Source organism: Myotis nattereri (genome assembly GCF_964212035.1).
Source record: "Myotis nattereri genome assembly, chromosome: 12".
Taxonomy (NCBI): domain Eukaryota; kingdom Metazoa; phylum Chordata; class Mammalia; order Chiroptera; family Vespertilionidae; genus Myotis; species Myotis nattereri.
In genome coordinates, this window is record NC_138087.1 from 32,699,811 (window position 1) to 32,718,700 (window position 18,890).

The window sequence follows — 18,890 nt, forward strand, 5'->3', positions numbered from 1 at the left end:
CATTCACAAGTACTAGATTTAGGACTTAAGCACTTTAACCACCTCAAACTTAAAAAACGCTAAGATGTGGGGAGCCAGACAGGAGTCCCTTCCATGATATTTTCTAGTCAGAGAAATAAAAGAGGAATCAGCTTTTTTGGTCCTTGATTAGAACAGCTATGTTCATTGAGTAGGAATGACAGGCGTAGCCTTCCACAAGCTGTCCTTTACTAAGGTCAAGCTGATATGGACACTTCCATTCTGTCAGCCTCCCTGGCTCTCAACAGAGGAGGGAGGCTCTGCTCAAGCAGAGGTTTAACAAGTAAGGAAAGAAAAGGCTGTGGAACTAGTAAAACTAAATACCAGGCTTGCTCCTTTATATACCTACATGAGCCTCAATGTCCTAATCTGTAAAATGGGTGTGATGAGTTGATATAACAGTTAAATGCTCTTCTCTGGCCCTTCTGCATACTTAAAAGTTTAATAAATATTGCCTGGTGCCATGGTAATGATCATTATTATTTCTTTGTTTAATGCTAGCCATCTTTTGACAATTGTTGCTTTCATTAGACTGCCTGACTTGACCTTACTCTACTGTACTGACAACTGTGGGGAGCTCTGGCACATTGTCACTGGCATGGTGATTATTTTTAATGATTATCTTAAGGCCACAGTCCAAAGGTAAATAAAGAACACATAAGTCTGCCGAAACCGGTTTGGCTCAGTGGATAGAGCGTCGGCTTGCGGACTGAAAGGTCCCAGGTTCGATTCCGGTCAAGGGCATGTACCTGGGTTGCGGGCATATCCCCAGTGGGAGATGTGCAGGAGGCAGCTGATCGATGTTTCTAACTCTCTATCTCTCTCTCCCTTCCTCTCTGTAAAAAATCAATAAAATAAAATAAAAAAAAAAAAGAACACATAAGTCCCTTAACCCTTGGGTCATTTTATGACTCCAACACAGCCTCTGTATTACCCTTTTCCTTTACTCCAGGAAATTTTTATAAGTAAAATATCTACAAACCACTGGGCATATTTTAAAAATTCATAGATCAAACCCCATTATGACAAACTCCAGGGGACATTTGAAACGCATTTGTTGTACTAAAATTTTGTTATGCTAAATGTTGTTTGAAACCTAAGCGGTGACTGAAAAATATTTTCCTGAATAGATTTTTATAAAAGCAGTTGCTGTATTGGAGGAATTGTTCCATAAGCATCACATTAACCGACCGCATTGCTCCCTCCTCCTACCTGGTATACTTCTCAATGTGATTCATAAGCATTTACTTTTAAAAGCCATCCGGAGATAGTCTCCCCGATGCTATGAAGTGCTTCAGGGAGCTCAGCAGATTGTCTGGTGCTCCTCAGAGGCAGGGGATGTTTGTCAGTCATTCTTGTACCCCCAGGTACCTGCCTGGTACTTGGAGGGTAACAAAAAAAAATTTGTAAGTGAATGAATAACTAAATGACTAAATGCTGAACTCATTAGCATCAAATCAGAAGAACCCTTATGAAACTGTGCCCCATTTCTGTTTATTTAAAAACACTCACCAAAAATATTTTACATATACTTAGTACCAAAGTAAAACTGGGGTCTCATGAGAGCCAAATGAGCTCAGTGAATCATCTGAGTACCACCTACAGGCCAATCAAGATATTGTTTCTGCTTGGCATTACAAGTGGTTAATTTTTTCCCTTTGCCTGACTTGCAAGCACTCAGGTACAAAATATGTTCCTCTCTTTGAGACTCTCTTAATAATCACTCCCCATCTGAATCTTGGAAACAGAATCCCCTACTGATGGGTACAAATGAGGGAGAAATATGTCAGCACACATGGGCACTGGCTCGTGGCAATGAAGATTTATTTGATCCAGCCAGCCAACTGAACACCAGAAGCAAGTAATCAAGAGAATGAAACTCCAGGGTGGGTTCTGCCAGTACCTCTTTTGTTCAACAGTATGCCTCTGCCCCATCCATACAGAGCTTGGAGTCCAGGGGACAGTTCATTTGTTAACTCAAATCTTCCTTGAGGATGTTAACCCTGGCAATATTGAGATTTTGCAGCCCAGTTTTTATTCCTAAATGACTTTAAACTTTTGTTTGTTGCTCAGTTGATGTCCTTGGGATTTATTTGGCTGCTGGCTCTGAGTTGCTGTTTGAAAAGAGCAGTACCATATGCAGCACATGCATATTCAGTGGTGCAGTTCTTCTTCTAGGGGGAGGTTCCAGGATTCATGATTCACAATATGAATTTGCATCCCAGTTTGCATAAATTTGCATGTAGACTCCACAAGCCTCTAATTTCAAGTATGTAAAATGAAATGAATGCAATCTACAACAATTGTTTTCCAAGGCATTAATCACGCGAAATACATACCAGCTCTCCTTAATCAATTAATTTAATCAGACCCAAGGTTAGGAGAGACAGGGAAGTGGTGAATAATGGTTGCTAAGTGCCTGGCCTATGGCTGGAAGGATAATACAGGGGTTCTTTCCAACCCCTATGTCTCCTGTGGAAGATTACTTTATGGTTTCAACAAAATTGTTGTTCTCTCCCTTCATGAGTGGCCATAAGACTTACTCTGACCAATCAAATGTAGGCAAAGAAGTGAAGCATGATCCTTTGAAGCAGAAGATTTAAGAGTCAGTACATGGTTCAGTATCTCTATCTCTGCCATGAAATAAGCAATGTTGGCATAGAGCAACTGTTATATTTGCTTAAAATTTAAGCTTTAAATCCCAGGGTGAATGTCAGGGTGAAGATCAGGGTATTGTAAGCTGCTAACATTTTCAGGTCCTTTGTTGCTGCAGCATATCCTAGCCTATTCTGACTAATGATGCATTTCCTGCGTTATTATTAAGCTAAATTATACTTTGGTTTCAGAGGTTTTGCCAATTTTGTGCACATAAGAACATGTAAGGCATTGGGGTAAAGACAAAAACATTGAAAGATATGGTCTGTATGGTTAATAAGCATGTGAAGCTACTGGATAAATAATCCATATGCTTAAGATTGATTAAATGTCACCATAGTGAAGAGAGCTCTCCCACTGCAGACACAGCTGACTCTCATAGCCAGTTAGCCTGGAGGTCAAATCACCCCTGGTATTACCGACAACAATCAAGGCTTAACTACAAGACTGCGCACAAAGACCACTAGGGGGTGCACCAAGAAAAGATAAAAAAATGCGGAGACAAAGAAACAGGACGCAAATGTCAGAAATGGAAGATATAGAGCTCAAAACCACACTTTTAAGGTCTCTCAAGAACTGTCTAGAAGCTGCCGATAAACTTAGTAAGGCCCTCGAAAAGACTGGTGAGACCGCCGATAAATGTAGTGAGATCCTCAAGAAATCTAATGAGACCCTCGATGTTATGATAAAGAACCAACTAGAAATTAAGCATACACTGACTGAAATAAAGAATATTATACAGACACCCAACAGCAGACCAGAGGAGCGCAAGAATCAAGTCAAAGATTCAAAACACAAAGAAGCAAAAAACACCCAACTGGAAAAGCAAAATGAAAAAAGAATCCGAAAATACGAAGATAGTGTAAGGAGCCTCTGGGACAGCTTCAAGCGTACCAACATCAGAATTATAGGGGTGCCAGGAGATGAGAGAGAACAAGATATTGTAAACCTATTTGAAGAAATAATGACAGAAAACTTCCCCCACCTGGTGAAAGAAATAGACTTACAGGTCCAGGAAGCGCAGAGAACCCCAAACAAAAGGAATCCAAAGAGGACCACACCAAGACACATCATAATTAAAATGCCAAGAGCAAAAGACAAAGAGAGAATCTTAAAAGCAGCAAGAGAAAGAAACCCAGTTACCTACAAGGGAATACCCATACGACTGTAAGCTGATTTCTCAACAGAAACTTTGCAGGCCAGAAGGGAGTGGCAAGAAATATTCAAAGTGATGAATACCAAGAACCTACAACCAAGATTACTTTATCCAGCAAAGCTATCATTCAGAATTGAAGGTCAGATAAAGAGCTTCACAGATAAGGAAAAGCTAAAGGAGTTCATCACCACCAAACCAGGATTATATGAAATGCTGAAAGGTATCCTTTAAGAAGAGGAAGAAGAAGAAAAAGGTAAAGATACAAATTATGAACAACAAATATGCATCTATCAACAAGTGAATCTAAGAATCAAGTGAATAAATAATCTGGTGATCATAATAGAATCAGGGACATAGAAAAAAAAATAAAAAAAAATAAATGTCACCATAGTGAAGAATAACACAGCATGTATTATATCCTCCCTATTTCAGCAAATGGGATTGCCTATTTATTTAGATTTCTTAAGAGTGACAAATTTTGGTCTGTACTTGAGATATGTACTATCTCTTTGTAGTACCTTGGAATTCTTCATGTTCCACATGGGAAAGGTCTCATGAAGTGCTTAGGTACCTTTCCTAAGTACCTATCCATCCACAATTAATTTAAGAGTGGAGGGATTTTGCCCTGACCAGTTTGACTCAGTGGCTAGAGCGTCGGCCTGTGGACTGAAGAGTCCCAGGTTCAATTCCAGTCAAGGGCATGGACCTTGGCTGCTGGCACATCCCCAGTAGGGGCTGTGCAGGAGGCAGCTGATCGATGTTTCTCTCTCATCGATGTTTCTAACTCTCTATCTCTCTCCCTTCCTCTCTGTAAAAAATCAATAAAATATATTTTTATAAAAAAGAGTGGGGGGATTTGAAATCACAAAAGGGTGCACAATGAGATTTCGAACGATGAAATCTTAACTGAGAAACCAAGGTTTTCTGTATTTCCAAATACAAAAATGTATGTGGTAGAACCTGATATAATATAGGAACATGGATTATAGAAAGAGAGGGTACATCTTTCCTTCCAGTTAAGAAAATCTAGCGGCTTTGCTTCTGCTTCTTCACATGCTGTCCTACAAATTTCACTGGTGAGTAGCCTGACCCTGACCCTAAGAATGTAGAAAGTTAAGGGAAGAAGAAACATCCAATAGTGAAGATTGTTTTTATTCCCATAAGGAAAAGATTAGAAATGTATATAAGACAACTCCCAACAGAGATGAAGGAATCATAAATCACAAACATTTGGTTTCTTATTCTTCCTCCAGGCACACATAGCCAAGAAATGGTTGTGCATTTTGCAACCTCTCCTGCACTAAGTGCATGATTATTTATGCTCTCTAGATTACATTGTAACCATCCTTGAATTGAATCTATCTCCTTCCCAGTATAATCTCCACATAATTAGAAGTTTGAAGGTTGCTTAAGAACTTTACCAGACCTGTGAAAAATAAATTTTCCTTAAAGAAAGAAAAAAATATTTATGGAAATTCTACACTGTGTGAAATAAAACCCAAGAAAAGAAAATAAACATTTAGAGTGCCAAAACATTGGGAAAACGAAATACAGAAATGGTAGTCTGTCAAAGGGTTGAAAGTTTATTTTACTTTCCCCAACTGTTCAGAAGTTTACTTACATCTCCGATGGTTTTTGGGCAAAGAGAGGTTCCAACAGAGTGAGACCTCCCTGGTAGTTCTTAGATTACAGATACCACAGAATGATTTTTTTCTTAACTAAATCAATTTCTTTTTTTAATATATTTTTATTGATTTCAGAGAGGAAGGGAGAGGAAGAGAGAGATAGAAACATCAATGATGAAAGAGAATCATCGATTGGCTGCCTCCTGCACACCCCCCATCGGGGAATGAGCCCCCAACCTGGGCATGTGCCCCGCCCGGAAACAAACCCAGGACCCCTCAGTCCACAGGCCTATGCTCTATCCACTGAGCCAAACCAGCTAGGGCTTCTGGTCCACTTTTTTTTTCTTTATTGATTGAGGTATTACATATGTGTCCTTATCCTCCCCCTTCCCCCCCACCACTCATGCCCTCACCCCCCTGGTGTCTGTGTCCATTGGTTAGGCTTATATGCATGCATACAAGTCCTTTGGTTGATCTATCCCCCTTACCCACATACTCCCCTACCTTCTCTCTGAGGTTTGATGGACTGATCAATGCTTCTCTGTCTCTGGATCTGTTTTTGTTCATCAGTTTAAGTTGTTCATTATATTCCACAAATGAGTGAGATCATATGATATTTATCTTTCTCTGACTGGCCTATTTCACTTAGCATAATGCTCTCCAGGTCCATCCATGCTGTTGCAAATGTAGGCGTTCCTTCCTTTTTAGAGCAGCGTAGCATTCCATTGTGTAGATGTACCACAGTTTTTTAATCCACTCATCTGCTGATAGGCACTTAGGCTGTTTCCAAATCTTAGCTATTATAAATTGTGCTGCTATGAACATAGGGATGCATATATCCTTTCTAAGTGGTGTTTCTAGTTTCTTCAATGTCTTGTCCAAAGCCAGAAACAGTATGATTAGAAGACTGGTTTAAAAATCATTTTCTGGGCTCTTTCCTATCTCAGAAGTTTCAGAATCAATTAGAAGTAGAGATGAACTTTTAAAACTTACTTGATTCCTAGAATAATTAACACCTGTTAATTCAGCTTTTGAATGAAAACTTATCTTTGGATTTCAGACATTTAAATTGGAGGAAAGTTGAGGTACGGACATATAGAATAGAGTCTTTCCAAATGAGTGTTTCTGTAAAAAGAATTGTGATAGGATTGTGTTCTTCTGCAATCAAGAGGATCCTATCCCCACAGGGATAGTTAGTTCCTAGGAGTATTCCAACAAATCTAAAACTTTACTTCAAGAAGAAAAAGACTTTCTATAGCTTCCTCTAAACCTGTCATTTGTTTGAGCCTTGGCCACACAGTGGTGTAACTAGGTCACCATGGAGTTGTCTGATCTCTTATGGGAGGGGAGGAGAAGTTTGTGGGTTAGTGTTCAATTTGTGATTTGCAATTAACCCTGAAGTTTCTCTTCTGGGGAAAATGGAGCATGCAGTATTCAATATCATTCTCTTCTAGGAGTTTGTCCAATTGTATATTTGTATTTGAGGTTTTGGATTCTGACCAGACCAGAACTTTCTTCAGATTCAGAAAGTTAAGTTAGGCAGAAATATTGTCAATCTTGAGACAGAGAAAGAATGCTAGATGACTCTAGTCTATGAATAAGATGTTCCTAGTCCAATCCATTCTTCCCCACTCCTCACTCCTCCTGTATGTAGGAATTTCCTACTGTCCTTTATGTCTTTCAGACAAAGTCACTAATCATCCGAGAGATGCAAATCAAAACGACAATGCGGTACCATCTCACACCTGTCAGAATGGCTATCATCAACAAATCAACAAATGACAAGTGCTGGAGAGGATGTGGAGAAAAAGGAACCCTAGTACACTGCTGGTGGGAATGCAGACTGGTGCAGCCACTGTGGAGAACAGTGTGGCGTTTCCTCAGAAAACTAAAAATGGAACTCCCATTTGACCCTGTGATCCCACTTCTAGGAATATATCCCAAGAAACTAGAAACACAAATCAGAAAGGATATATGCATCCCTATGTTCATAGCAGCACAATTCACCATAGCTAAGATCTGGAAACAGCCTAAGTGCCCATCAATAGATGAGTGGATTTAAAAACCGTGGTACATCTATACAATGGAATACTACGCTGCAGTAAAAAAGAAGTTCTTACCATTTGCAACAGCATGGATGGAACTGGAGAGCATTATGCTAAGTGAAATAAGCCAGTCAGAAAAAGATAAATACCACATGATCTCACTCATTTGCAGAATATAATGAACAACATAAACTGATGAACAAAAACAGATCCAGAGACAGAGAAGCATTGATCAAACCATCAAACCTCAGAGGGAATGTAGGGAAGGGTGGGGGTAAGGGGGAGAGATCAACCAAAGGACTTATATGCAGGCATATAGGCCTAACCAATGGACACAGACAACAGGGGGGTGAGGGCATGAGTGGGGGGGAATAGGGGATAATGTGGGGATAAGGACACATATGTAATAACTTAATCAATAAAAAATGAATTAAATAAAAACGAAGGGAAAAAACCCAGAAGAAATAAAAAGTAAGAGAAACTTAAAAAAAAAACTTTTCTGTAGCTTTAAAGTCAAGTTAGTGATAATTTTCCACTGGTTTGAAAGGAAGCTTAAGATATGACCTATGATCTCAATGTCACCATAATTTAGCCATCCCTAATATGACCATTCTTTGGAACGCCAACTTTTATTGCTACAATAATTCTCACATTATTTATAAAAAATAAAGTGCCATAAATACTGACCTTCAGGGCCAGCATAAGATATTTTTAATCAGGCTTTTGCCTGGTTGAGGTAAGACTTCAACTCTATAATATTTCATTGCAAATAGCTATGTTAAATTCTTTAAAAATGTCTGGGACATTTAGGGACATAGGTTTTATGCAGCCAGAACAGTGACATTGTAGGGCATAGAAACAAGCATACTGAAACCCCACTGTGACCCCGATATCATGTGGCATTGAAAACCCCTGTCAGAGAGAGTTTGCACTAAAGTAAAAGAGCTATATGCATCAGGGTCCTGTGTTGACAATGGAGATTATTTTCAGGGAGGCACTAATTTGCCCTCCAGGGGAACAAAACCCATGTTATTAAAAAAAAAATCTTTATTGTTGAAAGTATTACATATGTCCCCATTCTCCCCCTTTGACCTCTCCCCTCTGCCTTCCCCAACAAATTTTCACCACCCTATTGTCTGTGTCTATGGGTTATGCATATATGTATATGAGTTTATTCGTTGATCTCAATCCATGCCATTTTAAAGTGGTAGTACTTTATCTTATTTTTTTTTTCTTGTGCAACAGGTGAGTTTATTTCCCCATTTACACAGGGAAAGCAAACAAATTTAGAATTTAAAGACATGGCTAGTTATGATAATGGGACAAACTGATAATGAAATCATCATGGTTGCAGGAAACTCTTTATTCAGAAACTTCTGGAATAAAAAGAATTGTGCCTTAATTGGGGTATCAGCAGGAAAAAGGATTACATTACACACAGACGGCTGAATTGAAGATGTTTTAACGAAGGGACTATTTTTATTAAGAGTGGGCAGGGTAAGGTGACCAACAAGGGAGGCTGTGGCACCCAGAGGTTAGCAATAATGGAAAGTCATTACTACTCTTACATATGAAGGGCAAAGGAAGGAAACAGTGTTATGAAGTCCAGTGAGAGACGGTCCTTTGCCGGGGTCCAACCCCAGCGGGTCCAGGGGTCCCCAAAGGTGTGGACGGAGTCGGCGAAGAAGGAATGACATGGAGACAGCGTTCAGTTGATCAGCAGCCTAGCCAGGATCTCCAGCCAAGTTCTGGTCTCGATCTCCAGAAAGGTTCTGCTTAGGATCTCCAGCCAGGTTCTGTGTCCATGTTCTCTTGCTAGGTTCTCCAGATTCTCCAGCCAGGTTCTGTAGCCATGTTCCCTCGCTAGGTTCTCCAGCCAGGTTCAGTCACCAGGTTCTAGTCAGGTTCTCTTGCCAATTTCTGTAGTCAGGTTCAGTCCAGGATCTTTTGCCATGTTCTCTCGCTAGGTTCTGTCTCTAGGTTCTGAGGCCAGTTTCTGTCCAGGATCTTTTGCCATGTTCTCTCCAGCGAAGTTCTTCTGTCTCTAGAGAACGTTCTGTGTAGGTTCTGTGCCTCGGTTCTGTCTCCTCAGTTCTGTGTTCTTACATCTGTATTTATACCAGTTGATTCCAATCCTATCAATCTCTATTTCAAAGGTTAGGGCGTTTCTTATCTCCATTCCAGGGAGTAAAGATTATGTAGCTTAAGCATGATTGTTCGTAGTTAAAGTGATTGATTACCCATCTGGCACTTAGTTAAGAGGTTTTATTCCCTCCCTAACCTCAGGGGAAAATCCCTACCTGGGGAAACAACCTTTCTCAGAGACCTTGGTTAAAACACATAGTGCCAAGAAGGTGAGCAAACATATTAAGAACAGTATGCCATATATGCCAGGTCCCTTGAAACAGCAAGCATGGACCGGCTCCCGGCAGTCCTTTGGAGGAGGGGTCAATGTCTATAGTGATGACATCACTGGAACCATAGTGTAGAATAGGAAGCAAGCAAGAAAGAAATCCCCCAATGTCTCTGTATTCTCCTTTTAAACTCTCCTGTTAGAACCTTTCACTGGATAAATCCCAAAGAGAAGGTGAGTTAAATGGAGTCTGTTTCAGGCTTGAGGAGCTCAGAGTAGGGTAGAAAATGAGTTAGGAGGAGGTGGGAAGGCAAAAGGGGAAGAGCCAGTGTGTTGAGAAAAAATACTATCTACCAAATGTTCTTTCTTCTGTCTTCAGAAGGAGTCCATTTTGGTTTTAGGGCCACAATTAGGTCTACACTGACAAAATGTAGTGGAAAAATGAGACCTCATGCTTGTCAAGACACTGAATATTTCCACACACATCAAGGTGTGCTAAGTCTTAACTTGTATAGCTTTGCTTAATATGAAATCATGTTTTCTTTTTCCTACTGAGTCCCACTTTCTACCCTTTCTTCAACTCATGATTCTGTTCCTCTCTCCCTATACTTGCTTATCCAAATTTATACTCTGCTTCTTTCTATACACCATCAATTTTTAACTAGTGCGCCACAAGAATTTTTAAAACATGCAATACCTAACTATATATAGGCAGGGACAGTGACATTTTCCCCTTAGATTGTCAAATAAAAATATGACAACAGCCAATACAACAATAGCCATCTGGTGTGAATGCCCTATCTTTTTTTTTTTATTAAATATATTTTATTGATTTTTTACAGAGAGGAAGGGAGAGGGATAGAGAGTTAGAAACATCGATGAGAGAGAATCATCGATCAGCTGCCTCCTGCACATCTCCTACTGGGGATATGCCCGCAACCCAGGTACATGCCCTTGACCGGAATCGAACCTGGGACCTTTCAGTCCGCAGGCCGACACTCTATCCACTGAGCCAAACCGGTTTCGGCGTGAATGCCCTATCTTGAACCACAAATATATAGGCCATATAATAGAGTCACGCGCATAATAAGGTTGTATTTGATTGGCTAATTCTTGATAGCAAAAAAAAAAATCCTTATATACAAGTATAGGCATCTAATTTTTTAAAAAGTCACTTTGGAACAAAAAGGATAGGTAATGACTATTATTCTTTTGTTGAAAATCAATAAAAATTATACCTATTTTTTGTCAGGTCATAAAAAATGTATTTTTGGTGTGTGAAGAATTTTGCTAATTGGTCTATGTGTGCCATGAGATGAAAAAGGTTGAAAATTGCTGCTATATACCAATATATGATAGCATTATAAAAATATTATCTTTATCAGATATATATGTAATGGGTACCAACATTTGAAACTAATGGCAAGGGATATCAAGGGGAATAATCCAATTTCATCAGTGGATGAGAGACCACCATATTTTGGGGTGAAATGTGGTGTCAACAGAGCAGGTCTACCATGATAGTATCATAAAGGCCTTCTCTGATCTCAGCCAAACGTGACATGTGCACGAGAGGGAAGAATGAAGGCAAGGATTTGAGTTGATGAGCAAGAGCACCTTCCAAAACTTGGAGGATAGGAGGAGACTTGAAGTGGAGGGTGGTACTGAAGGCAGACAGATAACTTCCAACTAGGAGGGAAATAGCATAAACAACAGAAGGATTTGAGGTTCTAGAGACCCCATCCCCTCCCAGGTATCAGGATGTTCTCAGAAAGCTACTTGGTGGTGACCCATGAAGAAAAGAGACTCTACCTGCAGGACAGAGGCTTTAGGCAATACCTGGCTTTTCTTCTTCAAAGCAGTGAGATCTGGTCCAAATTAGTTTAGTCTTCTTCATCAAAAAAAGGGGGGAGATACTTATAATTTACAGGTAGCAAGAGTAAATATGAGAGCATGCATTAACCATGGGACATACAGTAGGTATCCAAAATTTGTTAACTTTCTTTTCTCCTTTTTAAAGTTTAAAATAATCCTATTTTCTCTACCCTAACCCTAACCCACAAATAGGGGCCAACCATATTTTCCCCTAAATCAGAGGGGAATTAATGTAGTCTGCATTCCTCATGTTTATGTTTGCATTTCAAAGTTCCCTTCCATTGCTAACCCAACACATGTCATAAAAATAATTAAAAGGGGAAAAACAAAACTCACAATATATGTTAGTGAAGGGAAACCTTCTGCTAAGGGGCTTAATTTCTTAGCAGAGATGGAAAAGAAAGATCTAGAAAAAAAGGGAGGGGGCAAAGAGAAGCAGCAATTTTTACAAATCTTGTGTGTCATTTTATAAGTCAAAGTGAGGACAAGAATAAGCGCGATTATGGCAATTTTCAGTCTGTCTGCTATTTTGATTGCTGTGACTGTGCTAGGGAATGGCATCCACTTTCTGAAATGGCATGTATTTATGCCATGATAAATAAAGCAGCAGGCAAATCTGGGGAGCCTCAAAACCAACAGGGTGTTTCTCTCCAGAGGTCTGTGAAGCAGTTACAGCAGATTTGGGGCCTTGTGCTAGCATCTTCCGACCTAGGGCAGAGTGTGCCCGTCATCAGGTTACATCGGCTGTGTATCAGTTTCCTATGGCTGCTGTAACAAATTACAAAAAATAAATTTTTGTAATAATTACCATGTAGTGGCTTAAAACAATACACGTTTATTTTCTCACAGTCCGGGAGAGTCCAAAATGGGTTAGCAGGATTGCATTTCTTCTAGAGACTCTAGGGAAGAATTTGTTTCCTTGCCTTTTCCAGCTTCTAGAGACTGCCTCCATTCCTTGGCTCATGGCCCTACATCACTCTGACCTCTGCTTCTATTGTCACATGGCCTCTTCTTACCCTGACCCTAGTAGCTCCCTCTTTATAAGGAGTTTTGCGGTTACATTAAACCCATCTGGATAATCCAGGGTATTCTCCCATTTTAAGATTCTTAATTTAATTACAACCTTAAAGTCCCGTCGGCCATGTACAGTAATTTACTCACAGGTTTCAGCAGTAGGATGTAGCTATTATTCAGACAAAATCAGCAGTGTATGTGTGAAACGTGTGTGTGTGAAATGCAGCCTTAGCAAAAGCCTGACTAGTGTGTTGTTGTGTTTTCCCCTTTGACAGGCTTTCTGAGCACAAGGTGCTGGCAAGCATACTATGTGGTTTGGAACTTTAAAAAAAAAAACAGTTGCTTTATTCATTTTGAAACTAATTAAGTACAAAAAAATAGTATCCCAAACTGTAGAAGACATAGGAATAAAACAGCCCATAAACACCAGATTGGGGACAAAAGCTGCAAGAATACTAGATATCACATTTTCACACCACCTCCTCTCACTATCAAATCCCCAGCAGGGCACTACAGAAAAACTGCCTGTCAACAGACTGAAATGAATAGTATGTGATCCCTAGTATAATTCCCTTGGAATTCAATTTACACTAAATGCAGAAAGAACCAAGGAAGCAAGTAGAACGGGAGCAGAGAGTGGTCATGCACATGAGGAAAATTAAATGTGCAGTTTCCAAAAGGGAATCATTCATGGTCTGGTCCTCTCTGAGAGAAGTGCCTCTGGCTACAATTCTAATGTGCAATCCTAGGAACTCCTCAGAAGTGAAGATGCCAAGTTACTGTCCTATCCCCAGTGCAGGCTCAGGCATAGACTGGGGCAAATCTCCAGGCCTTTTCTACCTCAACCAATACTGCCTGGTTTACCATTCACCTCAAAAGTGATCCCTGTAAAGGATGAAAGTATCATTGCAAATTAGGATATGTTTATTTCTCTCCTAATTCTCAGTGACTATGGCAGGCACTGTTGGTTGTCCATCCAACAGCCATTTCCCATTCATTCCTTGCTAAGAAAATCTACTTTGCTTACATTGTAAAGAAAAACTGAAAGGCTTTTAAATGGACCAAAAGATTGTAAGATGTCTTCAGTTGAAAACTGTATTGTTTAGAGCTCACTTTTCCAGGGTCTTTGATTTTATGTCATGTTCTTTTGATTGTCTTTGAGCTATTTTACAATCCTGTAGAGATAGAAGTTAACCTGTAGAAAACTGGTGGTAAAACAAATGTTTCTTGTCTATAGTTATGCAAATAAATTCTGTACCATGGGAGTTCAATTGACTTTCCTATTCTACAGTGGAAGAAGCTAGTTTTGCATTGATTAAATAAATACATTTAATCAATCATGATAATCTTATATATTTGTTTGGTGTTTAAATTCTGTTTGAAACATCTTTTCTGGTTCCCTCCTTAATTAATGAGTTAAATAAAATCTTTGACACCTAGTCTTTTTATATTTCTATGAGAGTAATGATGAAACCTTAAAAAACAAGCATTCTTGAAAATGTATTCTGCAACAATACTGTATATCCACAGAATATGGGCCCCTTCCTAATTCCAGGAGATAAACCATGATAAATCTAATCTAACCACAATAATGCCAACCTCATACCCCTTTGCATCTAATAGGTTTGGAGGTGATCATGTGGCTACATTCTCCATTCCAGTCATTGAGAAATAAGGAAGTTCTGAGGGAGGCTCACCTCTCTGATAAACAAACAAAAGGGAGCGAGGGGCTAGAAGTGGGAAGTGGGAAATGCCCCTGCTTTCTTGCTTTCAGATGTTGTATTACAAGAGGAGGATGCTTGGAAATGACAGGTGGCATCTTGCAATAATAGGACACATACCAAAAAGCGTCTCAGAGAAGCCATCTCTGAGCACTGACAGTATTTATTGAGCTTCTGAATCAATTGCCTGTGGAACTATTTCCTCCAGAGTTGTTATGAGGTAATCATTCCTAAGTGTTTTAGCCATTTCAATTGATTATTTACTTATATGTATCTATAAGCATTATAACAACTACAGTAACAGATTCAGAAAGAAAAAGTAGCCAGGATATCTGACACGGAATGGGAGGTTCTATGGCAAGTCATGTGTACTATGGTGGCCATGATGGGCAAAAAAGGATGGTTGTAGTGAGCTGGGCAAAAGATTGGTATTAAGATTGAGGGACAGTATAGTAGGATGGGCTGTAATATGAAGGTAGGAATGGTGGTAGAAGAATTATAGGGGAGTACTGATTAAGAAATGTCCATTTGTCATTGTTTTGACTCACTACCCCTAGTAGTCCCAATTCCCTACCTCAGATCACATACAGCAAAGCTAGACTAGGATCCAGGCCTCCTATCCCTCATTAGATTTTTCTCAACTGTACATGACAATTAAATATGCCACACTGGCAGTGACCCATTCATAATCATCATTCTCTTCACTAGTCTCACTTATTGAATGTTTACTATATCAATAACTTTGATAAATAGGATGTGCATTCTATTATTTAATCTACACAACAATTCCATGATTGGATGTAGTAGTTGTTGCAGTCCCAGTTGGGTTTTTTCCCTTGGGAAGTCAACTCTCACACTGACTCTGGGTTGATCAATAGGGCAAAATGCCTGGTGTTGACCATGACACAGAGGCTTATAAAGCACTTAAACCAGCGGTTCTCAACCTATGGGTCGCGACCCCTTTGAAGGTCAAACGACCCTTTCACAGGGGTCGCCTAGGACCATCAGAAAACACATATATAATTACATATTGTTTTGTGATTAATAACTATGCTTTAATTGTGTTCAATTTGTAACAATGAAAATATATCCTGCATATCAGATATTTACATTATGATTCATAACAGTAGCAAAATTACAGTTATGAAATAGCAACAAAAATAATTTTATGGTTGGGGGTCACCACAACATGAGGAACTGTATTATAGGGTCGCGGCATTAGGAAGGTTGAGAACCACTGACTTAAACAATAGGGCTTGCCCTAATTTGATGCTTCTGGGAATCTTGAGATTGATGCTATGTGAGTAAAACCAAATTAGCCTGCTAGGTACATGTGGTACACTCATCCCCATGACCTTGACCTACAGTTAGCACCAACCAACAGCCAGCACAAAGCACCAGACATGTAGCCATTGTAGATCAGCTAGTCCTTAGCCAACCTTCCAGCTGAATATTGCTACATGCATGAGTTCAGATGAGGCCAGCAGAAAAGTCTCTAGCCCAACCCAATTGTCAACTATCAGAACAATGAGCTAATAAATAGTTTTTTAGCCACTAAATTATTAACAACAAAGTTTAACTGGTATATTGAAATATATAATATCAATGTCCCAATTTTATAGACAAGGAAAACTAAGACTCAGAAAAATTGCTAAAGACCGCATAGCTAATAAATGTTACATCTAGGATTCAAACCCAAGTGTGTCTGACTTTAGAGCCAACGTCTTTGACACTCAACACACTTCTTTAGTTTTAGCTCAAATGATTTTTCATCTTCCATTCTATATTTCAACTAAATTGAATTACTTCTCCATACAGACTTCCCTTCTTGTGGAAGAGATAGGCTAGTTAGTCGTTCATCGAATTCATTTTTTCTTCGTTGTTGTCACTAGACTTCATTTTTTTTTTTATCATCCCTGGCAGTTAAGTATGGACATATCACTAGGTTTTAGTTAAGGGAATATAAGCACAAGTGATATACCATTACCAAACTTGGCCCACAAAAATCTCCTGTTTCTTTCCATTTTCTTTCTCCTTTTAACAGCTTAACATAGGCACAGTAACCTTGGAGGTGTTAAAGTTGGTGGAATCAAAAAATGAAAAGAACCTGGTTACTCAATCTCCCCTTGTCAGATAGTCACTTATTAAACAGGAATGTCTAGTTTAAACTTTGTGGAAACAAGAATTAAATGTGTATTTTGTTAAGCCACTGAGATTTTGTGATTTACTTGTTACACCAGCAAACCTATCTTAACTAATACATTGATGTTGTATCTTTGTTCTATGTACTTTGTTCTATATGCCCTTGTCTCTCATATATGCATACCCAGTTGTATTCATCCTTTGAGGGGTTGTTTCTCATTTAGGTGCTCTTCCAAGCACCAGTCACACTTCAACAAGAACTTTTTCAATTATTTCTTCCCTGATCCTTCCAATTAGCTTTCTTCTTCTACTGAAATACCCTAATGCTATATCTGTGCACCTCTTAGACACGTGGCATGTTCTGCTTGCACTAATAGTATTTTTCTAAACTTAAAAACACTAAAATGCATACACTCCATGACATGAACCTTGTCTTACTTATTTCTCCCCCGCCACACACACACACAGCACTCAACATAGGGCCTTACACTGAGCAGACACATACGACATTTTATGAAAGAAAAATTGTGCTTCTATACTCAACATGTTTTAGCTTCAAGTACATCTAGCATTATCTTTTCAGGCAGACATTTTGTTTTATTTTATTTTCAGTTTTCCTTCTTTTTATTTCCTTTCTTCTATTTATTTTCCCTTGTCATTCTGTAAATTGTTTCCAGTGCCATTTGATCCCTCTTGAGGGCCCTTGACCAATATTCCCAAGGCAGCTCTCGCATTAATTTGTTGGGCAACACTGACCACTGGTGTTTTGAGGATCTTTATGGGGGATAACACAGTGATTGCATTTCTCTCCTCCAACTCCAAAAGGCCTCTGTCACTTTAGAAAAAGTTAAATAATATATTTTTAGTTGATAAAACATAACTAAAGAGTTTCATGGAATATAAACCAATTTAAGGGTTGGCTTTATCTACTTCTTTGGGGCCACAGGGCCCTAATGGGAGTCATTTGAGGTTGGAAAAGCTAAACATAGTAAGTCTGGGATTTCCTGAATTATATTAAAGACTGTAACATTTAGAACACAGACCATAAATCCTCTAGAAGGAAGATTTTAAACTCCTTTAGAGCATTTTTGCCTATTTAATTCCTTAAATAGAAATAAAATTAAGATAGTCTGTGCCCAGTAGAAACTGGGTTTTGCTCTTTAACAATCTATACATCTAAATATAAGCACAAAGAGCGCACTCTTTATTACTACAGAAAACATAAAATTCCAATTTTGATGTGAATCCTACAGGGGTTGTTTCTCATTTAGGTGCTCTTCCAAGCCCCCAGTCACACTTCACCAAGAACTGGGACAGACACACTATGAAATGGGAAATTCACAGATAAGACGACTATAAACAAGGCCATACAGTACAATGAAATGGTGTAGTCAGAGCCAGTGAAAGACAGGTGGAAAGCAATGCTGAATGCTGATAAAGAGTTCAGCAAGTCTCAAGGCAGACAATACACAGCGGAACTATCTGATAAATGGAAAAGGAATGCAGAATAGTGATTAGGAAATCATTCCATGGTTATGGTAGAGAAGTCCCAAAGCTTTCAGCCAAATCATATGCAGCTGAGAAAGGAAAAAAGAAGCTAGAATATTGCTAGAGGAATATATTATCTATCAAAGTAAGAGCAATCTCTGAAGGTTTTCTTAGGGAAAACCAACTTCAGAAATTGTATCCCCTTTGTCTCTTTCTTGCTTTGTTTCTCTACCAAACCTACTTTCATTAACAGCAGTGAGTCCAAAGCACTTCCATGATGAAGAATACACTGCAGTGAAAGTGCTGTAGTCAGGTCTGATTGTAATCCCACCTCTGCTACTTAATTACCTGCTCAGTGACCTCAGCCAATATTTTCATCCCTCTGGACTGACTGACCTCTGGAGTCCTTCCTCGTTCTCAAGTTCTCTGATTCTCTGATTCCTGACTTCAAAGTCTTTCTACCCTAATTTACATTCTCTAGTATCTGTTTATCACAGGTGCAGCCCCGATGGATTTCTCAGATCTGCCAGAACCTAGAATTCCTCACCCAGTAGGGGGAGCTTGCTTAGGAATTAAGGATCAATGAAGATCTATTGCTTTAAGTGGACTAAATTAGGAAGAGCCGAGATGCCTTTTTTTTGAATGTCTGACTTGCCCCTTAGTAAGTTGAAGCCTCAGAGCAACTTATGGTTGCTTAGACACTGAAAATTTAAGAAGGTTAACACTTCTATGGGAGACTCAGAGCTGCTGAATTATTTATTTTTTATTATTTTCAGTAAGCATATCTCAGAACCAGCT